At 43.1% G+C, this 22,573-nt stretch overlaps 1 long non-coding RNA gene across 5 annotated transcripts in view; it reads right to left on the bottom strand.

Annotated features, from left to right (window-relative positions):
* LOC133070190 (uncharacterized) overlaps positions 1-22,573 on the bottom strand; it is a 142,412-nt gene that overhangs the window by 7,423 nt on the left and 112,416 nt on the right. For 4 of the 5 annotated variants that reach the window (XR_009696096.1, XR_009696097.1, XR_009696095.1 and 1 more), the window contains one exon: positions 7,742-8,774. This is a non-coding gene — a long non-coding RNA (uncharacterized LOC133070190). Of the gene's footprint in view, positions 1-7,741; positions 8,775-22,573 lie in introns of those variants that run through there. The other variant, XR_009696098.1, reaches the window with a different exon arrangement.

Genomic DNA, 22,573 nt, shown 5'->3' with positions numbered 1-22,573 from the left:
GGCAGGTGCTCCCCCACAGGCCTCTTTTTTGTGATGAGCTTATTGTTTTCATTTAATTTGAATGCCCTAGGGCAAGTCGTGTCCAACTGTTTGCAACACATAGCCTGCCAGGCTCCTCTGTCCATGGGATTCTCCAGACGAGAATACTGAGTCAGTTGCCATGCCTTCCTCCAAGGGATCATCCAGATCCATGGATTGAACCCATGTCTCTTACGCCCCTGCATTGACGGGTGTGTTCTTTACCACTAGCGCCACCTGGGAAGTCCCCAGGGCAAGCAAGAGCTCTAAAAGTTTCAAGTTGCTCACCCAAATCAACCCTCCATTTTAAATTGTAAGGACCCAGTTCAAGCCTTAATGTCATCGACTTGGAGTTTGTAAGCTTTTAAACCTGAACTCCTGGGCTAGCTACCACTGTACCCTAATTACACGTGACTCCACCGATGTTCTCATCCCTTTCCTCCCTGACATCTCTTGATGAACCCAGGGTCTGCTAGAACCCGGGCATCAGGTCCAACAAGAAGCCAGTGTTACAGGACTGCTGTCCTCTCCTCTTGTCAGTATATCTAAGGGTTATTTTGAGTATTTTTAGGATAAGCACACAAAGATGTGAGACCCTCAGGAAAAAAAAAGATGCCTACAAAAATACCTCGTATTATTCAGAGGAATTCAAACCATATGTTTATGCTTCTTTTACTGATTCTTTTACAAGTAAACCGTTAAAATGCACTCCTCTAAGAGCTGTTTGATGTCCCAAGAGCTCCCAAACATTTTACAAGCTATTTTCCTTAGAACCAAAGGATGTGTTCAACTTACCTAAAAGATTGTGGAAGGCACCCAAATCTGAAGGATTCCTTCACAACCTTTGAATTGGATGCAATAAATTGCTTGACTCTAACTCTCCGTGACAGATGAAATTTGTAACTGTCCTTGTGAAACCACTGATTTGGTTTCTGGGAGCATTAGAAAGAATGTCCTTGGAGGGAGCCAAGACCTTAGGAAAATTGTGACATTTGTAAATGTGGCTTTTCTGATGCCGAGTTCCTTTCTCTCAGCTGGAAGTTGCTACGGAGCAGGCAGAAAACAATTGAAGTCCAACTTTCATAACCTGTTCGTCTCCAGAATCTCCTTCTCATATTTTCTTTTGAAGATTTGTTTAACAAACAAGTGCCATTTCTTTTTCTGTTCTAACCAGCAGATAATAATCATCTCACCTCTGCAGCGGGCTGTGCTTAGTTGTTCAGCTGTGTCCGACTCTTTGCCACTCCGTGGACTGCAGCCTGCCAGGCTCCTCCGTCCTTGGGATTCTCCAGGCAAGAATACAAGAGTGGCTTGCCTTGCCCTCCTCCAGGGGATCTTCCTGACCCAGGGGTCGAACCCAGGTTTTCCCCCGTTGCAGGCAAATTACTGTCTGAGCCACCAGGGAAGCCCAAGAATACTGGAGTGGGTAGCCTATCCCTTCTCCAGGGGACCTTCTGGACCCAAGAATCAAATCAGGGTCTCCTGCTTTGCAGGAGGATTCTTTACCAGCTGAGCTACCAGGGAAGCCCCATCTTACCTCACATAGTAGGTCTGAGTCCATCTGAGAGCAAAGATCCATTATATCTTCATCAGCCTGCCCTATCTTGTTGAGACTCAGTGTATGACTTCCTTTTGGCTCTTGCAGAGAACATTATTATTATTCTACTTCCACTTTCTAGGGCTTTTCACAGACATATTTCTCTCTCAGGTATTAATTTTTTATTCAGACAAAAAAAAATACGATAGTAACTTAAACACCTCACTTTGTCCAGAGATTTAGTCTTTGAAAATTCTCCATGAATTCTATTTTTTTATATTTTACTGAGGTGTAATTGACATATTATATTAGTTTCAGGTGCACGACATAATGATTCAATATTTGTTTGTATTGGGGAATGATCAACACAGCAAATCTAGTTAACATCCGTCACCACACACTATTACAAATTTTTTTCTTGTGATAAGAACTTTTAAGACCGACTCTTTTAGCAACTTTCAAATATACAACACAGTATTATTCACTGTGGTCACCATACTGGACAGGACATTCCCATGACTTATTTATTTTATAATGGTAACCCGTGTATTCTCTTAAGCCTTACATATTATTCTAACAACAGCCCTGGGACCACCGTCTCAGCAATCCATCATCCAGGTAAGATAAGTGAGGCTCCAGGGGAAATTAAGGACAAAGCTGAGACTCAGGGTCCTGGGTTTAAAAACCACTACACCTTCTACTCTGGGGGTCTTAAGCACAACATACTTAATGGAGCTCAACAGCCAATCTACCCTATGAACATCTATGATTGAATCAGCAAAAAAGATGAGCAAATTTCTAGCACTAAAGAAACCAGAGAGGATTTCAGCTAGTTAGATGTCTAGCTGAGAGATGGGCATCTAACTAGCCTATGTTAAGATTAGCCCAATGGGAGAACTATCCTTTCCAGTGAGCTGATGAAAAGCTTTAAGACCAAAGGGAGAATACAAGTAAGACTGAGCAGGTTCATTCTACTTTAAGAAAATACAAACTAGTCAAATTAAGAGACTTCTGGAACTGCATAATTGTGTACAGAAAAAAAATAGCCTTGGGCACCTGGATCTTTTCACAGTGGAAGAACTGTTTAGAGAAAAGTCAACACTTGGCTGTAATTACTGGTTATCCAATACTTTGCAAAAGCCCTTGATGTTTGCAGTGCCAGAGTGATTCGATGTGAAATATAGCTTCGATCATGCCTTGGTACAGATGACAAAGAACACAGTGCTCTTTCTGGCTCCAGCCATGCTCCTGCCTTCCTCTATGTCCAGAGCACAGGAAGAGGGTGACTTAGTGAACTGGGCAGTTCCAGTCCAGTTCCTGAAGTCCAGTCCTTGAAGATCCAAGAAAGTGTCCTTCTGAGCCTTGTGACCAGCATGCACACAGAGCACTCTGAGCCCTATTATAAAAGTTCCACCAGCTTCAGCTTAATATTCATTCATCCAGTCTAATGTCTCTTGACAAAGAAAGAGAAGCATTACATGTGAGGAGTCCTGCTTTCTGCCTCAGTTCAGTTCAATTCAGTTCAGTTGCTCAGTCGTGTCTGACTCTTTGCGACCCCATGTATCGCAGCACGCCAGGCCTCCCTGTCCATCACAAACTCCCGCAGTTTACTCAAACCCATGTCCATTGAGTTGGTGATGCCATCCAACCATCTCATCCTCTGTCGTCCCCTTCTCCTCCTGCCCCCAATCCCTCCCAGCATCAGGGTCTTTTCCAATAAGTCAACTCTTCACATGAGGTGGCCAAAGTACTGGAGTTTCAGCTTCAGCATCAGTCCTTCCAATGAACACCCAGGACTGATTTCCTTCAGGATGGACTGGTTGGATCTCCTTGCAGTCCAAGGGACTCTCAAGAGTCTTCTCCAATATCATAGTTCAAAAGCATCAGTTTTTCAGTGCTCAGTCTTCTTCACAGTCCAACTCTCACATCCATACATGAGCACTGGAAAAACCATAGCCTTGACCAGACAGACCTTTGTTGGCAAATTAATGTCATCTGTCAAAATTGCCCTCTTCACCTCCAGCCATGGGCTCATACTCTCCTTGAAATTCTTATTCAAAATGTCACTTTTAAAAAAAATGTAAAAGACTTGTTGACATCCTTAGTGTGATGATCACTGCCTCAGATTATCAGAAGTTCTATACCACCCATGCCATTCCAGAGGGGTCACCCAGTTCATGGTCAGTGTCTCATGAAAGGGAGTCTCAGAAGCTATTTCTTTGTCCACGGCCTCAGCCCTGAGCCTCCTTCATCTAGCACCATGTTTTCATCCAGTTCTCTAATTCCCGTATCATCCAGTCTTATTACAGTTTTCTTACGTAGGACTTAGTTCTACCTTCTTACCTAACACCTTCGCAATACACACACACGTGCACACACACACACACTCACACACAGGGCTTCTCTGGATCCATCCTCTGTTGTATGTCCATAAATACTCATAATGTATTATTTTGGTGATGCTTGTTGTTTAGAGAAAGCCCTCACTAGTTCATCTGGGGATCAGATGAAAACCTTGGCCAGAGCATCTTTTTCTGAGATGGTGCTCCCATGTGCAGGTCCCCATGCCCATGGCTGGTCCCTAAACATCCTTAACATTGCGTGTTATTCACAAGCACAGGCTTAGGAGTTGGAGGAACTTGTGTCTCAATCATGCCAGCACTGCGTCATGCCTGTGAGGCCTTGAACAATTTCTCAGTCCTCTGGCCCAATTTTGGTTTAACCCAAAGACAACTTGCCTGTTCAAAGTGTTGCTGGCAAGGATTAGATGAACTTAGCTTTGCCATTTTTTTTTCCTTCTGTGCAGTCAGCCTCCTGTGCCCACATTCAATGCAGCGCTGCTCAGGAGCAGCCCTTGATGACTTCTCTTCTCACTCCATGGTCTTGTCCCGAGTGATGCCACCCAGGTCCTTAGCGTCACTTCCCACCCGCAATCAGGTGACGCACACATGTGTACCTCCAGCCAGGCCCCTTCTCTGAGCTCTGGGTGTGGATATTGCATAACCAACTTGACGCTTCTTCCTAGGTGACCCAGGAACTATCAAATCAGCACTTCCAAGATTAAAGGCGACATCCAGACTTCCCTGTGGCCCAGTGTTTGGGAAGTTGCTTGCCAATGCAGGCGACATGGGTTCAATCCCTGGTCCAGGAAGATTCCACATGTGGCAGTGCAACTAAGTCCGTGCACCACAACTACTAAGCTAGCACTCTAGAGCCCTCAAGTCGCAACTACTGAAGCTGATGCCTAGAGCCTGTGCTCCGCAATGAGCAGCAGCTTCTTGCTGCAACTAGAAAAAGCCATGTGCAGCGATGAAGACCCAGCACAGCCCAAAATTAAAAACAATTAAAAAAAAAAAAAAAAGAGCAAGGAGGCATCCCCCCTTTAAAAAAAAAAAGAAGGCAACATCCCCCACCCTGCTAATCAATGTTCTCTTTCTCCACGAAGGGCGGCACCACCCACCCACCTCTGCAAGGCACAGGCCTCCTCTCATCACCTGATTTGCCCACTGCCTCTCCAGACACAACCATCACCAAGTGTCACCTACCTACCTGCAACAGCAAAAGGAACTCTTGAGCTATACAGTTGCATCCAGCTCCTCACACTCTATTGATTTATTGATACACTTCATCTACTCATTCTCTTGATAAATATTAATCGAGTGCCTACTAGTACATTGTTGATTTCTGTTGCCTTGATTCTTAGTAGTTTTAAACACATAATTTAGACATAAATTATATTTAGATAGCATCTCATAGTCTCCAAAGGGCTTTCTGATTTCTCATAAAAACACAGTGGAGTAGGAAAACGGAGATCGATAGACCCATATTCATATAAGCCAACAGAATCCAACTCACTCAGGGCTACACCACAAAATCCCGTTGAGGGATGGAACCCAGACAGCAGGTCTCTCGTTCATTGTACTTTCAACTCTGCTCTGCTCTCTCCACCAACTCACCAGGTGCCAAGTTAATTGATTCTCCCTCAGAACCTTGGCTGGTGGTTCCCAAATTTGGCAAACATCAGAATCACAAAGCTTTTGTTAAAGAGGAGGGAGTTGGCCCTGCCTGCAGAGTTTCTGACCCAGCAGGTCTAGGGTGAGCTTGAGAACCTGCATTTCTAACAAGTTCCTGATGCTTCTGCTCCGGGGACCAACAGGATGAAAACCACTGATGTGGGCTGACTCGTCCACCTGTGTTCTTGTGCCCATTTCTTGTCACCTTCTTTGAGAAGAAACTTGGCCCTACCTGTGTTTTCTGCCTTGACTCACCTTTGAGCAGACAGGTGTCTTCCATATAAGGACCATCCCTTATTTCTTGACACTGACAAGAAGACCTGCAATTGTGGTCATATGGAGGGGCTGCTTGGTTCTTTAAGCATTTACCACTGACTAAAGAGGTTTGCCACGTGGGTGCTTGTCAAACCCCACTGTTACAGCCTCACTGCCTTCAAAACATGGCTAAGGAAAGCAAAGTTTATGGAGAATTTAGAGACTCTTGCTCATCCATTTCTCCAAATACCCCCAAAGACTCATTACTGTATTGAGGCAAACCAGCTGATATCACCCACCTGGTCCCACCTGGGCCCCTAGTATGTCCTCCTCTGCACAAAGCCCTGGGAGACACTGGGTTAGTGACCTGTGCTTTGGGCTGGGCCATCACGCACAGCCGGGGCCCTGCAGGAAACGTCCTCTGAGGGCACACTGTGTGAAGCAGCCTCATCGCTGGTCCCAGGAGAATGTCACTCCTGATTTGTTCCCAGCATCATTGTGCTTCATGAGCGGATGCCATGGCTTTGCCTTACAGACACTGCAGCTCTTACATTAATAACTGTTTGTGATCACCTCATCTCTTGGCCACTAGGGGACTTGACACCAGCTCTGTGACCCTCCCTAGAGGTCTATGGAACACCCACCTGCCTATTTTTTCCTTGTTTCATTATCACACTTATTTGGAATGTGTGGTGTTTTGTTATGCTATATGACAACATTTGACCCTTCCTGAAGCATGACAGATATGCAAAGATGGGTGGAAATGTGGACCAACAGCTGAAGAGGCAGAGTGAAAATGTACTGGAGGGTTCACTGCTGGTCAATGGCAAACACTCTTCCCACAACACAAGACACAGCTCAGCACAGCAATGATGAAGGTAAATGCCTAGACCAGGGCCTAGAGGGCAAACCATCTGATTTTGTTTCCGACCTTCAAGATGTCATGTTTGAAGGGGTTTTCAAATGTTACAGACCCCAAATGTGCCATTTTTTTCTGGTTAAATTAGACCGAAAGTATTAATCACTCAGTTGTGTCTGACTCTTTTCAACCCCCTGGACTGTATGTACACTGTCAGGCTCCTCTGTTCATGGAATTTCCCAGGTGAGAATACTGGAATGGGTTGACATTTCCTTCTCCAGGGGATCTTCCCAATCCAGGAATCAAACCTGGGTCTCCGGCAAGGCAGGCAGATTCTTTACCATCTGAGCCACCAAGGAAGTCCCAAATTAGCCTAATAAATTAATTAGTACATAAATGAACCCCAAACTGGCTCTGAGCTTTGTGAACTAATATTTTCTGGTAGTATTGTAATCAGTATGATGTTTTCCAAAATAAATTTGCAAAATGTATTAAATTAAATGCAAAGATTTGTACTGGCCTTAATATCTAACATAAATATGAAAAAAAATTCACATGTAGCTTATCATAGCAGTATTTCTTGTTACATGATGAAAAGGCTAATAATGACATATGCCATATGAAATATTCGGTTTCCATGGTAGCTCAGCGGTGAAGAATCCACTTGCCAAGCAGGAGACAAAGATTCGATCCCTGGGTCAGAAAGTTCCCCTGGGGAAGAGAATAGCAACCCACTTCACTATTCTTGCCTGGGGATTCCCATGAACAGAGGAGCCTAGAGGGCTACAGTCCATGGGATTGCAAAAGAGTCAGACATAACTTAGCAGCTAAACAACAACAGCAACATATGAAATATTAGGGAGTAACCAAGTATTGATCAACAAAGTTATACTGCAAGGTGAAAAATATAATTTGGTATTAAGTAAAATCAAAGTCATAAAGCTAATTGTCAGACATAAGATCAACTATGATAAGAAATATTCTCGGAAGAAATGACAACAGTGTTTATAGTAATGAGATTTTGAATAATTTCATCTTGCCTCTATTTTCCAAAACACTTTATTATGTGGTTATATTACTTTAGTAAAGTAAAGTATATGAAATAAAATTTTAAACATTACCATTGAGAGTGGAAACTCAAGTTGTTCAAGAGCATAAACAGGCAGCCCACAGGCCCAGGCTCAGAGCACATGCAGAGATGCCAGAAGCGGACAGAAGTAAACAGAAGCACAAACGTGGTTCCCGTATGGGCAGTGGCTGCCAGACCCACAGGAGGCCCAGGGGAAATGGGCGTCCAGTGTGCCGGGATCTCCAAGTGTCCATGAGTCAAACTTGATACACCAGCTGTTGGTCTCAAGCTCTTATTGTCACAGGCCGTAATCTCGGAGAACACTTAGCTCCTCCCACCAGGCTGTGGCCTGAACATTTGCTGGCTGGACTTTTCCACTGAACACAGATGCCGGCCCACAAGTGAAGGAGAATTACGTATTTGAATGTGAAGCAGAATTTGTCTCATTTCGGGTATCTTTGATTTTCCAAATTTTGAGATGATAAATATGACCAAATAAGAAGCATCATCTCAGAACCACATCCAGGGATGTGGGTAGTGGGCAGGGGCCTTCTCTTTCCCTCTTAGCTCTTCTTCTGCAAATAATACTTTGAGACCAAATGATCCTGGGAAGAAGTATATGCTACAGGGAACACAGACATCCTTAGGTTCTCAGTGACTTTCATGGACTCCTCCTTTTATTTTCTCCTACTTCTTACCAGTGGGGTAACTTCTAATATGTTCTGTTTTAAAGGGAAGCTTTCTGCTCTGTGGAAATGTGAAATGGCATTCCTGAACCATCCTGAGCAGGCTGGATGCTGCAGAATCTCCCAGGCCCAGCAAAATCCATTGATGTAAGACAAATCAGAGAGCCAAGATTCCTCTTCAAGACCCCATACCTGATGAGCGTCATAAACTTGGGAGCTCTAGGAAGCCCAAGTCAAAGATGAACTCCCAGCAATGGCTGCATTTTCCAAGAGGAATGCCTTCCCCTGAAGTGAGAGAGTTGGCAGCTCCATCAGTCAGTATGGTCCTGGTAGTGACCTAAGAAGGAATGGACAGAATTTATCCACCATGACTTTCTCAGCCACGGCCAGGTTCCATGAATCTATTTCACTCAGTATTCACTCATGTCCTTTGCAATCTGAGATTAATGCTCCAAGTGAGAGATTCTGAAAGCAAGATATCACAAGCTTTTGCTATCTCATTCTTATGCCTCCTATAATCCTCAGACTCCCATCCCCAGAAGTCAGGTACCAGCAACCCACATTGCCTGTGAAGTAGTTAATATTTAAACCAGGTCAAAGGATGCGTGTTGTTCTTAGCTTTGACAACCTGAAAGGGACTTCCCTGACCATCTGGGAGTTAAGATTCTGAGCTCAGAGTGCAGAGGACACAGGTTCAATCCCTGGTCAGGGAACTAAGTTCCTGCATGTGGCATGGCATGGCCAAAAAATAAATAAACAAATAAAAGTTTAAAAATAAAGACCTGCAAGATTCAGCTTTACATCCTGCCTGAATGCCCCAGGTCACTATATCCCCAAACAAACCAGGCACCTCTTAATGAAATCTCTGGGCAGGGGAACACAATTTGTGTTTTAATTCTCAGTTTTCTTGAGGGAAAGTAACTTTTCCCACTGTCCCCAGTGAAGTCACCAAAAACTCTCCTGTTTTTTTTCTAAGCTCCATCTTTCCAGCCTCTTCATCATCTTTGGGACCATTCCCAAGAAGGCCTCTGGCTTCTCTAAATCTCTCTTAAAAGCCTTCCTTTTGTACTAAATGAAAGCAAGCTGACACATTCCCTGGACCCAGAAGTCTCTAGCTTTGCGTGGCCTGTAATTTTTCAAGAATGAAAAAAAAAAAAAAAACAATAAAAAACGCATGTCTTTGAGGAATGAGTCAGAGGCATTAAAGTAACTCCTTGTGCAGGGGACTGTCTCCACAGGCTTGATACCTTGGCCCTGCTCTAGACATTTCTCATACTGGGAAGAGGTCTGAAATGTTAATGCCTTGGGACCCTGCCACAGTTTACAAAAAGCACCTTCTCCTTCAAAAGCTTCTGTGTTAACCAAAAGTGATTAAAACCAGGTCCTTGCCAAGGGCGTTCTTTCACAGTTCTGAACAAGTAAGGAAAAGCAGAGATGATTATCCGACCAGCCCAGCAGAGATTTGCTCCTTTCTATAAAAATATACATGCTGACAAAACAACAGCTGTAGATTTACAATTTGTCTGATTTGATCACCTTTCAGCACAGGAAAACCTGGCTTGTACACTCCATTAGAGGGGTTGCTGTGGGGACTATCAGGGGAGACAAGGCCCAGCCTGGGACCCAGAGCAGAGATCAAGCTCGGATATCACCTGAAACATCACTCCCGAGATTCGGCTGGAATGTCCCAGGCCCCCAGGAAAGGTCCCTTGGTTTCTATGTTCCTGCAGCCTCATGGGTGACTCTTGCAGCACATTGTGGGGTGTGTGGTGATGTGTGCGTCTGTCCACCTCATGCAATAGCTTGTGAGTTCCTTGTTATTTCAGTGGGAACCCATTAAGCTTTTTCTGAATCGCTAAGGGCTTTTCCCTGGAAAGCCAAGAGAGCTTCTCTTTCTTTTAAATAGACATAAAATGGGAAGAATCGGTACCTTCATTTTCATCCAGACAAAGCAGTGCTCATCCAGGCTACTGACAACATCATCTCAGGCAAACCGTGAAGATGTTGCAGGTTCATTTCCAGAAACAACAACAAAGCAAACAACACAGCAAACCTAAAATAAGTCCCAAGAATTTTTTGGTCCCTCAGTACCATAAAGTTATGTTTATACTATACTGTAGTCTATTAAATGTGCAATACAGGATCATGTTTTTTAAAAAGTGTACATATCTCCACTAAAATATATTTTATTGCTAAAAATGTTAACAACCATCTGAGTCCTTGGTAAGTCATAATCTTTTTACAATAGTAACATCAAAGATCACAGATCACCATCACAAGTATAATAATGAAAAAGTTTGCAATAATGTGAGAAATACCAAAATGGGACACAGCGACATGAAGTGAGTAAATGCTGTTGGAAAAAACAGTGCTGATAGACTTGCCTGATGTAGGGTTGTCACAAACCTTCAATTTAAAACAAAAAAAAAAAAAAAAGAAAAATAGCTGTTTGGTTTGGTTGGGGATATTGAACCTGGGGGCATGCAGGCAGGATGGAAGGCTAAATCTTGCAGGTTTTTATTTTTTTGTTTTTATTAATTAAATTTTTTTTTTTTTTTTTGGTCATGCCATGCTACATGCAAGATCTTATTTCCCCCACCAGGGACTGAACCCGTGCCCCCTGCATTGGGAGCTCAGAGTTTTAACCACCAGATGGCCAAGGAAGTACCTTGCAGGTCTTTAAAAACAGGAACAATGTATGAAACACAATAAAGAAAAGCACAATAAAATGAGGTCTGCCTATAATTGTAAGACAGATCCAAAGGCACTGCTTCTTGTGGGCAGAATTCAACTAAAAATTTCCCAGTTCATGGATACTGAAGATGCAAGAACGCCAGAGAGGAGAATGGATGCTCTTGCCCAGCACCTCCACCCATCCAGTGGTACCCACCCTCTCTCCCAGAGACAGCCTTAGGAAAGAATCAGTTCAGCTCTCCACCATAGCAGAAATCAAAACCATGCAATTTAAAACAATGAGGTGCTATTTCCAGTCTATAAAATTAACAAGGTTTTAACTGATAATGACAGTTTTCATAAGGCCATGTTCTAATAAATACTCTCTTACACTACTGTGTGTGTGGCAGGGGTGGGGGAGATTTATTTATTTTCCAAAAATCAGAATATATTCAAGGATCTTAGAGATGCAAACAAAGATACATGCTTTAACATGTCCACTGAAGCTTTATTTTCAAATAAAGAAATTTAAAACAAACTCAGCTATGAACAAACTGTGGTGATACACTAGTATACACTAAGCTGTGCAAAGTATACACTAAGTAAAGGTTGAAATTTCACCATCTCGACACAACTGAACTTTATTTCTTACTTAAAGTCTAATATATGTTGAACATCTCCAGGCAGCTTTCCCCCAAGCAGAGACTCTTAGATCCATGCTGCTTTCATTTGCCATCTGCCATCCGCCGTTACTGATGAGGGGACAGAAAAGCCTGGAGAGCATACTGGGTTTTCTCTTTAATTATTTGTTTGTTTATTTTTGGCTGTGAGGGGTCTTGGTTGCTGTGCATGGGCTTTTTCTAGCGGCAGCAAGCAGAGGCTACTCTTCGTGTGGTGCACAGGCATCTCATGGCGGTGGCTTCTCTTGTGGAGCACGGGCTCTAGGCATGCAAGCTTCAGTCATTGCAGCACGTGGGCTCAGAAGTTGTGGCTACCTGGCTCTGGAGCACTGGCTCAGTAGCGGTGGCGCAAGGGCTTAGTTGCTCTGCGGCATGGGAGATCATCCCAGATCAGGGATAGAACCTGTGTCCCCTGCATTGGCAAGTGGATCCTTAACCACTGGACCACCAGGGAAGCCCCTGGGGAACATACTTTTCTAAGAGAGCAGCATGGGTCTCCCTCATCTGCACTTGCAATGTTTTACTAAGCTGTTCATACAGAATCATGTCACAGGTTCTCCACAACATTTCCTCTCTCTGAGCATCAGGAAAATGTGGGTTTCCAGATCTCCTCTGCAGTCTGATTGGACCAACAGGTTGAAATTCTGGCCAATGGGATATGGCACCTTGGCCCTTTGTGCCTAAGACAGCACTCCCGGTTTATTTGTCTTTGGCCAGTTTTGCCTTGAATTTCATGACTTTATATTTTCCCCCATTTAGTCCTTTGTACTATGTGTCCCCAAATGAGAATACAAGGCTTCATGAGGAGAGGAGTTTGGTCTGTGTGGTTCACTGCAGTTTTTCTGAACTAGACTATATATACATATGTGGGGAGGAGGGCGGGGACAGGTGGAAGGAAGAGGTGGCAAGAATTAATAAAAAATAAGTTAATTTTCCACACAGTGTGCTTAACCACTGAAATGAGGACACATAAAATGGTTCAAAGGATAAAGTTCTGGTCAAGGACAAATCATAATATGAGACAGTTCAGAGAAGAATCAGGGAAAATGGCATTTTTCTCATGTGAAACTTGCCTTATTTCTATCCTTTCATATGAGTGTCCCACTCACAGCTCTGTGATCAGCCAGGTGGCACCAAAAGGCTAGTGACTTCCTGGCTGTGCATAAAAGCACTCTAGGCTGGGGGCCAGGAGACCCCAGGCCAGTTATAGCTATGCCCTGGGTCTGAGATTTTCCTACTGTGAAATTAGAGGGCAAATACCATAAAACAGTGAGAGATTCTAAAATTCTTCAGGAACTGAGTTCAATATGTGTAAGTGAGATATTTCTATTTGGAAAATGGACTCCAAGCAGATTTGTTGCATGAAAGCATGTTTTGATAGCATTCTCTTGGTATTAGCATACAACAGAGAAATGATCACCATGTCAGACCAGCAAGACTGATATCAAGAACCCTTTGTTGAGGCTAGAATACTGTTCTATATGATTTTCTAATCTTGGATTGCTGACACCAACTTATCAAGTGGGACACTGGGGCACAGAAGGCTTAAGCAAGTGTTCAGAGTAAAAGAAGCTACATGCCCAGCTAATATTCAACCCTCTATAAAATCTTGACCTAACTTGAGTGAATAATGAACTCAAAAGGCATAGCCTTTTGGGAGGTCATGCTGCTTCAGAAGAAAATAAATAAGTGCCACAACTCTTTGCTCTTCTTCACCAAACTGTGGCCTAAATACCGGGGCCCTTTAGAAGACAACAAGAATGACAGACAAGTACCAGGTGGAAACAATTAACCCAAAATTCTATCAGCCCAGGTGGCTCTGGCCTAGACACTCCATCTCTATCCCCCAAACCACTATGATGGATAAAGAAGGCCAGTCCCCCAAAGACAGACATTTGAGATTCTTTGAGATTCTAGGTCATGCCCTCATGTCACTTTTTAAAAAGAACCAGCTTGAAGCAGGGGGACCTTCTTTGAAATTCTGTTCCCTGTCCCAAGTGGACCCTGCAGGCTTCTGTTGGGCTATTCATTTAATAGGAAGCAAAAGCAAATGATGATGGTGTGACGTTTTAGTGTTGCCTTTCCCTTAAATGATAGGAATTATGGTCCTACCCAGAGAAGAGTGCTGTATTCAGATAGCCCTGGAGTCAACATGGCCACCTCCTCGGTGTCTGGCCTCTACAACCTAGCTTTCCAGTGTCCTTTCAGAGAGGCGTAAGAATGGAGCCTGCTCCAAGGAACCGATTGGGAAAATACAGCTTCTGTGTTCCCAGATGAAATCTGCCCCAGGACCTCAAAATATTCAGAGGACCAATGGAAAGAACTCTGCACTTATTAGCTGTGAGAACCTTAAAATGAGAAGCCACTTGAGTGCAATGGTAATGCATAATAGAATATCCGCATTAGACAAACAAGAGCACTGGGAAGAGAAATAAAATTGTACCTGACTAGATCAACACACTAAGGGAGAAAAAAAGTCTAGACCAAGTGATTTTTATTACAAAGGTAGTAAACAAAATGGAAGAAATGTATTGCTCAGTATCTACATTTGAAGTCAGAGTGTATGGGCTGAATTTCCTTATCCAAATGTAAAAATATTCTGGTAGCATAGGGTTAAAATTGTGCATCAAACCATCTAGATAACAAAAACTGACATCAAAAGCAAAATTATGGAGGACCACAACCTCCACAATGATAGAGGAAATATATTTCCTATTCATCCTGCTGCAAAGTAGAGAGGAAAAGGCAGACTGACCGGGGGCCTCAGAACCGAAGCCATGATATGGTGGTGAGTTCCTGGGATTTTCTTTTGAATTCATATATTCTAGACTAGGTGCTAGGGAAGACAGCGACCTGAAAATGCCAATAGGTACAGAAAACAAGGGCTCACCAAGAAAAGCCTTTTTTTTTTTAACAATTGAAGAAGCAGAATTAGGGTAGCATCACAAGACCAAAAAGATTTGATAGAACACATGGACAACAAGAAAGTGATTTTGTTCTGTTTTCTATAAAGAAGTGAGTATCACCCAAATTCCCAATATCCTAAGATCTTCACCATTAATATTCTAGAATCAAACTTTCTTGTATAATTTTAATCACACACACATGTATTTTGTTTTCCCACAACTGGGGCATTCATGCTGCACTCTCTAATACCTTGAAGGCAGGCTAGGCTACAGCCAAGTCAGGCAAAGGGCTGGCTGGGTGCTGGTCTCCCTGGGGGTAATTGGGGACCTCTGGTTGAATCCTCAGAGCCTGGTATTCCCTGTGGCCCAGAGCCAGGCAGGTGAGACTGCCTTCCCAGCCCTGGAACAGAACGGGCTGGGGTTATACAGAAGCCAAGAGAAAAAAGTTAGAGATGAAGTAGCTGAGATCCATCCTATTTAACATTAAAAGAAAATCCAGTTGTCTTTCTACAGGCCCTTAAGAAATGAGAAAAAAAAAAAAACCCAGAGGCTTATACTGACACAATTAATACTTTACTTAAAAATCAATTGTCAATAAAATGTTTTTACCTCAAACCAATCCCATGGATAGAGGAACCTGGCAAAGTACAGTCCATGGGGTTGCAAAGAGTCAGACACAACTGAGCAACTAAGCATGATGAACCTCAAGGAAGTGCAAATATCCAACAAAGACTCTACTAATTCTTTTGCCAGACCATAGTCAACTTAGTGAGCAGACTAGAAGCAGAGCAGAAATGAAACCAACCTGGAAGTGAAATGAGGACAAGGAATGTGCTGGCAGAGGACTGAAGATCAGTCTCCTGGAACCATAACCCACCAGGGCAATCAGAATCAGCCAGCCCCTCAGTAATCAAGAACCGACCATCACACAGAACAAGAAAAAAGACAGCACCTATAAGAAAATGTCCTACTAAAACCCTGCATTCTGTGTTAGTGTGGTGGTGATTATTCTTCAAGGGATGTGTATGAGTGTTTGTATTGTTGTTGTTCAGTCTCTAAGTCATTATCCAACTCTTTTGTGACCCTGTGAACTGTAGCACCGCCAGGCTTCTCAGCCCGTGGACTTCTCCAGGTAAGAATACTGGAGAACCGTGAGTGCCATTTCCTTCCCAGGGGATCTTCCCAACCCAGGGATTGAACCCAAGTCTCCTGCATTAGCAGGCGGATTCTTTACCACTGAGCCACCAGGGATACCAAGCGTATGTGTGCATGCACTATTTGTATGTACTTATAATTTTTTGACTCATTTTTTTCACTTAGTAGATTTTGCTCATCCTCCCTCTGCATAGATGTAGATTAACTCATCCTGCTTCATCTGCCAAGTGAATTAGGAGTTCACTGCAGGGCTGAGTCATCGGGTTGGTGTTTCCTGGTTTATGGTGTAGGCCAGAGTCAGCCAAGATTCCCTGCGCCCCTGCTCACAGGGGTTCAGAGCTTGCAGGCACATCTTTCTCATCCATACACAGGCTGAGTAAGATGAAGCTCAGCAGGCCATTAGCAGGGTCTCCAAAGTCCTTCCCTCCGACCCTGCTTTCTGCATGTTGAGTGGATTACAGGCTCTCTGCAGCAGCCTATCCCTTCCCTCTGAGATCCTGAAAATCTGGAAATCGCTGGCTCCAATGCTGTCAACTTCCTATCATCCAAAACTTCCTTGATGTCTCAGGGCCATTTACAGAATCACTTTCCATCTTCCAACTGCTTTGCAGACATTTCCTTAATTTCTCCTCTTCAAAGATAAACACATGGGCCCAACTTGAAAATGTGAAACGGGAAAATTTGGATTCTCAAATCATCAAGGGAAGACAGAAGAACTTGTTCAAAGACAGACCCAGGGAAGGGCGTGATGTAGCCAGAGAATCTTAGGAACATAAATGGAAAGAGCAGAGGACAGTGGGAACATTTGTTTAATAAGCATTTACAGAATGCCTTCCAGGTGCCAGGTTTCTGCAAAGTCGCAGGGGAGGAAGTGAAAGGGACAGCCAGGGGCCAGAAGGTGCAGGACTTTGCCAGATCCACATGATATTTCTTCTGTGGTATTAGGGTTTTCTTATCATGTGATGGTTGAAGTCCCTAACCAGACCCTATAGTATCACTGGGAGCAGGCACCATACTAGTCCAGCTTCATGGAGTGAGAGGGGCAGCCACAGAAATGAAGCCCTTGGCCAGAAGAAAGAGTTCAAATGAATGCAAAGTTCCAGTAAAACCCAATTTTTTAAATATTTTTAAAAATTTTTCTTCTTTGAGATATAATTAACATACAGCACCACAAAGGTTTAAGGTGTACAGCATAATGATTTGACTTACATATCTCATGAAATGATTACCATAACACATTTAGTAAACATTCTTCATCTCTTACAGACACAAAAGAACAGGAAAAGAAAAAAAAAAAACAATATTTTCCTTGAGATGAGCACTCTTACAAAATGCTCTAATAGCTTTCATATAAAACATATCACAAAAAAAAAATAAAGCAGTATTAATTGTGTTAATCATAGTGTATATTACATCCCTAGTATTTATTTATCTTATAACTAGAAGTTTGTACCTTTTGATCACCTCTGTCATCATACAAAGATATTACATTATTATTAATTATATTCCCAACACTGCATATTTCATTGCTGGGACTCATCAGTAAAACTCAATTTTTAAATAAAGTTATCAGATCAGAAATCCAAACAGTGAGCACTTAAGAGCAAGGAGGTATATAAAATAAGAAAGTGCTGCACTCGGCACTTTTTTTGAATGGATGAGAGTTATGGCCATTGTGCTTTCAATGCCTGGGAAGGGTTATAAATAGCCAGGGGGAAGGGATTTTCCCATATGCTCCATCAAACACACTCACACGCACACACAGACTTTAACACTCTTGATTTTTCAGACATTCCAAATTTTAAAACAAATAAGTTATTAGAATAGAAACATGAAGTGTGCCAAGTTTTCACCAGCAACCAAAGGAGCCAAAAGTATGAACATGTGAAACTTCAGGACACAAACCAGGAGTCTGACCCTTGGTGGAGAGAGCGGGTCCCCCTCAGAGCCAGGCAAGGGAGGACAGGCATGTGAGGGTGGGTTCACACGTAGGAGCCTTGCTTCAGTTATTGGACAGAACAACTGTATTGTGAATATCCACCCTTCCTGGAGCTCCCAGACGGCTCCTTCCATGGAAGGGTCCAACCCAGCTTGGGGAGAGGAAGCTCTGGAAAGTTGGGGAGCATGCTTATTCCCATTTACCCTGATCTCTGGGACCTGAGGGGTGGGAGTCAGTTCAGGAGGGACACATGCCCCTTTACAGCCAGTCTTAGAAGGAAGCTTCTCCAAAGGAGGGCAAGGATGGCCACAGTTAGAGACCAAGGTCCCTGGAAAGGAAGACAAAAGGCCAGTCTGGAGGCAAGTCTCGGTGGCTGTTGTGATGTGTCCCCTTGCTTCATCTTCAGGCCGTTCCTACTGCCACATGTCTTCCCCAGATGACCATTCTACAAGCTTCCAGGTGACTCTGATCTGGCCTGAGACCCACTGATTCACAGAGTTCTCCAACTGGAGAAAATGCACAGGAGAAGGAGACCTAGTCAGAGGGAAGACCAGGTCAGGGATTGACTTTGGTTTTACTCTAAACCACAGACAAGGAAAATTAGAGCTTTCTTTCATTCAGGGTCCCCCATCTAGGAAAAGAAAAAGTCAAGTTGAGGGAATTCCTTGGTGCTCCATGGGTTAGGACTCTGCACTCTCACTGCAGAGAGCATGCTCTGATCCCTGGTCAGGAAACTAAGATTCTGCAAGCCTCACAGGGCAACCAAAAAAAAAGAAAGATTAGTGAATAGGATTCAAGTTGGGAGCAATAGTTTTTTTTTTTTTTATAAAAAACCGAGCTGGGAGATATTTCAAGGTTACACAGTTATGATGACTTCCACCTACACATGATTCATTCTTGTCCTGGAAATGATCAAAGGAAATCTGCTTATAAACAACAATGCCACAAGAATAAAACCAGAAGGACAATTGGGAGCGAGGTGTTCTCGTGCCTAGGGGCTGCTTTGCCATGCTTGGAGGGCATTTGCAGCAGAATAAGCAACAGAAATATGTATTTATCATTCATTCATCTAATTATTCTTTAATCAAATGCTATTTTCTGAGTATGTTGGGAACTGAGGGCAAGGGGGAGAGACAGCAATCAATTCATTTAACAAATGTATACTGAGCACCTATTGCACATAATAATTGTATGATTCCTGTGTGTCATCACTTGGATTCCAGTCACATAAGGGTACTGTCTATGTTCCAGGGGGTAAAGGTGCACGTGTGTTTGTTAAATTTTGTCTATACCCCAACTTTGGTGTACCTCATGTAGGTTTAGCCAACAATCATTCCTATAAGGTTGATAAGGTTATGATGCTATGGAATAAAAAAGTCACTGCTGTGTTGTGATGGCTAGAACAATTTTTAAGACAGGAACTTCCTGAGAACAAATGATGTGTTACTTCACAACAAATAGAGAAAATGTTGTAATCTGTTCAATTACCAAAGCATATAGCCCCAGTTACGGTGTAATTTGGAATTCTAGGTCAACTGAGTTTTACACTATTTACAGATTTATGCCTGCCAAAGAGACGGTTTTCAACTTGAAATGTGATCCAGTGTTTGACTTTGGAACTGGTGTTCTAATGCAGCTTACTCAGTTCTCATGGCCATATATTAATGCTAGTTAGATTTAGAAATCTGAGGGACAAAGGCAGTCATGAGATATTTTAAAATGCAACCCTATTTCAAAGCCACTAGCCTCTGATGCTGCATATTTTGCTTGGTGTCCAGATGGGAAACACATTTTTATCAGCCTGCATGCTCCCAGCTTGCATGTTAATAATGGGTACACACTTTGGTATTATGCCAGCCTTATCCTGGCAACTATTTTCGGATGGACTATTTCCAGTGAAAACAACTGCTTCCCAAGTAGTTTTAAGTGAAGTACCCAATTAGGAACAGAAATTTGCAATGGTTGATAGATTCTCAGCTTTAAGAAATAAACTAATCGTCAATTCCAAGCTGCCTAAGAAGCTACTCCAGAATAAGAAACCACAACCAGGAAATGATAAGCCATTACCAAGAGCAGTCTTTAAAAATCAAAGGAAATATGAGCTAAGAAAGCTACAAAGCGGGAAGTGACTAGAACCAAGACTTGGCACCTACCCCTGCCCCCCAGAGCACCCCCACAGAACACTGTGTCTCCACTTACATCTGGAGACCGTGAGACAGACGAAAAATTCAAGATCCTAAAGGAGACCCAAAAGCAACTGAACCTTGAAAGAATAAGCAGCAACTGAAATATGACTAGAAAAACAATAAGTTGGAGAAAATTAAAAAAGATATCACCCTTCTCCAGGAGCTGGAAGATTTGGAATTGGTTATGTTAAATATTTAGAGAAGGCAAGCTGTTAGCATAAACCAGGAAACACATCCTGTGTATTAAACCTGGTGGAGCACCCTGAATGTCACCAGGCCACCACAGACCCACCATGTACGGCTCATCTACAATGCAACCATTTAGCCAAGCTTTGACATACACATGAAAATGAAGTGTTAGTCACTCAGTCATGTCTGACTCTTTGCAACCACCCAACGGACTATAGCCCGCCAGGCTCCTCTGTCCGTGGCATTCTTCAGGCAAGAATACTGGAGTGGGTAGCCATTCCTTTCTCCAGGGGATCTTCCCAACCCAGGAAAGGAACCTGGGTCTCCTGCATTGCAGGAGGATTCTTTACCATCTGAGCCACCAGGGAAGCCCTCAGTTAATAATGTCCACTAAGGCAACTTTCTCTACCTTTCAATACATGTTGAAGAAAAGAGATATCAATTTCTTAGCTAAGCTCAAGACATTGAAAATCAAGTATCATTTTTATTCAGTATAATTTACCATGTATGGGGAAAGACATCTTAAATTTAAATAAATGTAACCCATTTGACTGCTTTAAATTAGTGCAAAACAAGCCAGGTGAACAAAAGCTTGTTTCTCCAACTTGAGAATAAATGTTTTCTCCTAAACCTGTACTAACTCACTAAGTTGATCAGCATAACCTCAGAGTAATTTTGTAGAAAGGTGAATTGCTTTATAGCACAGTTCTTTTGAGAATCCTTAAAATTTTAATTTTTAAACCAAGACTCAGGCTTTGCTTTTTCCAGTGAGGAACCCCACAAGAGCCTGAATACATGGGTGTCATTTCCCCCTCACAAAAGGAGTTTCAGCAATCTTTTTAGTGGCCTTGAATGGTCAGAGATAGAGTTGGACACATAATACTGGTATGTGAAAGTCCCCATTCATTTATGCATATGTATTTCATGCCTCCCATGAGCTAAGCTTTGTCTAGACATAGTCAAGATATAATAAAATGTACCATGCGGAGTCTGTCAGGAAGGAGATTAATAATATGTTAAAGTTTTAAGCAGGTAAAAGAACTTAAAAGGGCTAAGAAACAAACACACACACTAAAGAGAACATGGAGAAAAAAATACAAGGTGGCAAGAAAAGGATCCCCAGAGAAACTGCTTTGAGAAACCAGAGGGAGGGAACCACTCAGCCCCTGACTGGTGATGACACTTGTGAGGGAAGCCCAGGAAGTCGGGTTTCCTCTAGCTCTGAATTCATGGAGATATGGTAACAGAGATGCTCTGCAGAAGCAGGGCTCTCTGAAGCATCCACTGGAGGTAGATGATGGCTGAAGTTTGTGGGGAGGGTACCATCTGCCCACTGAGCAGTAGGTCGTCCCTGGTTTTTCTCCATTTTCAGTTTTTATCTTGAATCCAAATTTGAGTTGCTTGCCCTGTTGCAAGACACAGAATTTCTTTTTGAAACTTTACGCAGCTGATCCTAGGTACCACACATACTGTACCTCAATTCTAGAAACCATGCTTCTTCACCATGTGGGTGGGAGGATGCTATCCTTAAACTTTATAATGTGGAAAGCAGGCTGATGAGGGAGTGTGTTCATCAGCTGTCATGCTCTTTATTTCTGCATTGATCATGACCAGGCAAACAGGATGCCCATGCCACAGGACACCTTCAGACTGAGGTTACTGGGAAGGAGATGCTTACTTAGAGCAACAGCTAGAGAGGTAGGAATCTCTCCTAAAGGGAAAAGGCAATTCTCCTACAAAAATAAAAGCTCTCAAGGCAAAAATTTCTTGCCATTGCCCAGGGAGGGATAATAGAAATAAAAGGCTTCATTTCCTTCCTGCATATCTTAGTAGAAGCCACCCAAGCCAGCCAGGGCACTGGTTTCCCAGCACAGAGCCTCTGATGAGGTGAGCCAGGCACCGCCTGGAAAGCAAAGGGCAGCTTCTACTGAAGGGAAACAGATCTTCCCGTGAGTTCTCAAGAAAGTGCTGGAATTCCTCCTTGCACTGCTGTAGCCCTGTGACCCACATCCTTCCCTTAATTCCTTAGCTGAAGAAACGGCAGGAAAAGGTTTCGCTTCCCTCTGCTCCTGGAAAACCATTTGAAGTCTGGTTCCTGTCATCCTTACAGCCGGGTCCTTTCTCTGGGAGAAACTGATTGAGTAGGGTGACCAAGAGATTTATTCTCAGGCCTGAAACCAGAGACCAAGGAAGGGTCTGGGAAGGCAAAGGAAAATAAGAATCACGTTGAACTTCATAAGCTCTTTTTGTGGTTGATAGGGGAATTGAGGAGGGAAGAAGAGAAAAGGAAGATGTTCCTGCCTTGCTTCTGCTCCACTCCAGCTAGGAAACCATACACTGTTCCATCCTGCCCAACATCTGCCTCAGCAGGCTCGGGATATTGATGGGAATGTAGTGACCGAGGTAGC

Source organism: Dama dama, chromosome 15, assembly GCF_033118175.1.
Source record: "Dama dama isolate Ldn47 chromosome 15, ASM3311817v1, whole genome shotgun sequence".
NCBI lineage: Eukaryota > Metazoa > Chordata > Mammalia > Artiodactyla > Cervidae > Dama > Dama dama.
Note: the sequence above shows the minus strand (reverse complement) of the source record. Positions and strands in the feature narration are given on the sequence as shown.